At 48.3% G+C, this 3,482-nt stretch overlaps 1 protein-coding gene across 1 annotated transcript in view; it reads left to right on the top strand.

Moving 5' to 3' along the window:
- The window catches only part of LOC114922516 (vomeronasal type-2 receptor 116-like), a 28,856-nt gene that overhangs the window by 2,917 nt on the left and 22,457 nt on the right, over positions 1-3,482 (top strand). The gene's annotated exons all lie outside the window — the stretch shown is intronic.

Here is a 3,482-nt window from a genome sequence, read left to right as displayed (position 1 = left end):
TACACGGGAGAAAACCCGAATGACCAAAGACTCACATATAAACACCCGTGAAAACCTCAGAAAACAAATATATATATATATATATATATATATATATATATATATATATATATATATATATATATATATATATATATATATATATATATATATATATATATATATATATATATATATATATATATATATATATATATATTGTGTCCAAATAATCACGATCACCAAGAGTAGCTAAAATGTTTATAAACAATTAAAAAGTTTAAAAAACAGTTTAAAAGCAATAAAACATTTAAAATTATCGGCAACCGATCTTTCGTCGGACTCTCCCGACATCATCAGGGTTGCTGAGGTGGTGTTTGGGAGGGTTTATATACCATTCTCACATGCCTGCATCCGGCTACGCGAGCGCGTAACCGGTCCTCGGTACACGCGCTCCTGCGCGGTGCCTGTTTTGTCTTTACCCACGTGGAAGCGTCTTGCCTTCTTTCCCTGTTTATTGCTGTGGGGTCTCTGGATGTCTTCATCAGGGATCATCCAGGATTCTTTCTTACACCTTTCACCCTGAGTGGTTCTTTCGTCCTTCCCCTCTGATCGATCCATTCTTTCCCCCTCATTCGTTTCACCCTTTCCTCTATCACTTTCGCAATCCCTCCCGTGTGTATTGGCTTCAATTCCATTCTCCTTCATGTTACTATCACTCCTTCCATTCGACTCGTGGGGGGTCCGGGGGTCCCCAACGGGCCCTCGATCGATCCCTCTTTCACCGGGTCCTCCCATCGAGTCCAGATTAATCCCTTCCCCTCTCCCTCCAATATTGGCGATGCATGTATTTCTTTCCTCTTCTCTTTGAAGCCCGTTCCACATCCCCTCCCCATTCTCACCGTCTGCATTCACTCCGTCTCTATTACTGATAGAGTAATATTGAACACCCCGCACGGGAAGGCCTGGCCCTTGATCAACATCTCCAAGGATACCAAGGCACCCCGAGTGATCCCAGCACGAGGAGAGAACTCCAGAACAAGGGGGAACAACCACCAGTTGGGGAAGGAAAGAACAAGAAACCATATGGACTGAGGGGGAGACGAAGAGGGGATGAAGGATTTTTGATGGATGGGAGTGGGAGAGAGGGAGTGGAAGATGGGGTAGTGGGAACCAAGCATACAAATGAATGTAATGAGCGAAATGATAAGCTGAGAGACACAGGAATCCTCAAGAAGGAAAGAAGGGGGGGGATAACAGGTCAAAGAGAAGAATGGAACGGATGGAAGAATGATAGCTTGAAGGGTGCTGGGATCTCGGGGAGGGATAAGGGGTGCGGGATAATGGATTTGAGTTGGTCGGAGCACTCTGATCTTGAGGGGATTGAGGGTGGTAGGGAGAAACCCCCCCGCGCCCCCCGAGAGGAGGGGTGGCATGGAGTGATTCGGAAAGTAAGTAGGTACGAAGGGATGGTTGATTGCAAGGATGGAAAGAGAACAGGAAAGGAAGTATCAAGGGAGGAAGTAAACGACGCACGCAACACCGTGGGTGGATGGGGAGACGAGGAAAGCGTGTTGAACTCAATGGGGAAACCCAGCGAGGGAAAAACCGCTCGAGAGCCCGGTAAAGGGCACAGGAGGAGGAGTCCCTACATGAAAAGGGACAAAAGACCACCGGATAGTAGTAACGAGGATGGGAAAGAAACGGCGGAAAGTGGATCGGAGCGTGCGAGGGGCATAGTAGAACTATATAACATAAGATCGGAGAGGGTGTGTGCCCCCGGGAACGAAGGGAGCCGGAACGTAAATAAGTGTGGGATGATTGATTACAAGGATGAAAAGAGAGTAGGAAAGGAAGCATTAGGAAAGGAAGTGAAGAATGTATTAGGGAATACCGTGGATGGATGGATAGAAGAGGGAACCGTGTCGAACTCAATGGGGAGGCCCGGAGAGGGAAAAATCGCCCGAGAGCCCGTTAAAAGGCACAGGAGGAGGAGCTCCCATATGAAAGGGGACAAAAGACCACCGGATAGTAAGAACGAAGACGGAAAAGGAACCGTGGAAAGTGGATCGGAGCGGGGGGGGAAGGACGCATGCAACATCGCGGACAGATGGATAGAAGAGGAAATCGTGTCGAACTCAATGGGGAGGCCCAGAGAGGGAAAACCCGCCCGAGAGCCCGCCAAAGGGCATAGGAGGAGGAGCCCCTATATGAAAGGGGATAAAATATCACTAGATAGTAAGAGCGAAGATGGGAAAGGAACGGTGGAAAATGGATCGGAGCATGCGGGGGGCATAGGAGAATGGTATAACAGAAGATCGGAGGGTGTAGGTGCCCCCGAGAACGAAGGGAGTCGGGGGGTGATAGATCGAAGAAAGAAATGGAGCCGATGGATGGGTGAAGGACACTGTAGAGATATGAATAAGAGGGTGGAAGGAACGGAATATGAAAGGACTCTCAGAAGAGAGGATGATGGCAATGGAATGGTAGTATTGGGGATGATAGGAGTGGAGTGGCCACAACAGGAGGGTGGGTTGGATAAAGGGAAGTGGAGAGTAAGTAGAGAAAATAATGGGGAGGGGATGTGGAACGGGCTTCAAAGAGAAGAGGAAAGAAATACATGCATCACCAATATTGGAGGGAGAGGGGAAGGGATTAATCTGGACTCGATGGGAGGACCCGGTGAAAGAGGGATCGATCGAGGGCCCGTTGGGGACCCCCGGACCCCCCACGAGTCGAATGGAAGGAGTGATAGTAACATGAAGGAGAATGGAATTGAAGCCAATACACACGGGAGGGATTGCGGAAGTGATAGAGGAAAGGGTGAAACGAATGAGGGGGAAAGAATGGATCGATAAGAGGGGAAGGACGAAAGAACCACTCAGGGTGAAAGGTGTAAGAAAGAATCCTGGATGATCCCTGATGAAGACATCCAGAGACCCCACAGCAATAAACAGGGAAAGAAGGCAAGATGCTTACATGTGGGTAAAGACAAAACAGGCACCGCGCAGGAGCGCGTGTACCGAGGACCGGTTATGCGCTCGCGTAGCCGGATGCAGGCATGTGAGAATGGTATATAAACCCTCCCAAACACCGCCTCAGCAACCCTGATGATGTCGGGAGAGTCCGACGAAAGATCGGTTGCCGATAATTTTAAATGTTTTATTGCTTTTAAACTGTTTTTTAAACTTTTTAATTGTTTATAAACATTTTAGCTACTCTTGGTGATCGTGATTATTTGGACACAATATGGATGCACCCAAGAGTCGCATTTTTAATTCTATCTCCAGCCATAATCCAGCTGGATTATCTGGACCCCCTCCAGTCGGGCTTCAGGCCGGGGTACAGCACGGAAACGGCATTGGTCACGTTGGTTAATGATCTCTGGAGGGCCCGGGACAGAGGTCATTCCTCTGTCCTAGTTCTTTTGGACCTCTCAGCGGCTTTTGATACTGTGGACCACAGTATCATGCTGCGGCGATTAGGTGGGTTGGGAGTGGGAG

Source organism: Protobothrops mucrosquamatus, unplaced genomic scaffold (genome assembly GCF_001527695.2).
Source record: "Protobothrops mucrosquamatus isolate PMUCROS unplaced genomic scaffold, P.Mucros_1.0 scaffold303, whole genome shotgun sequence".
Lineage (NCBI taxonomy): Eukaryota > Metazoa > Chordata > Lepidosauria > Squamata > Viperidae > Protobothrops > Protobothrops mucrosquamatus.
The sequence above is the reverse complement of the archived record's forward strand: the minus strand, read 5'-3'. Positions and strand labels throughout refer to the sequence as shown.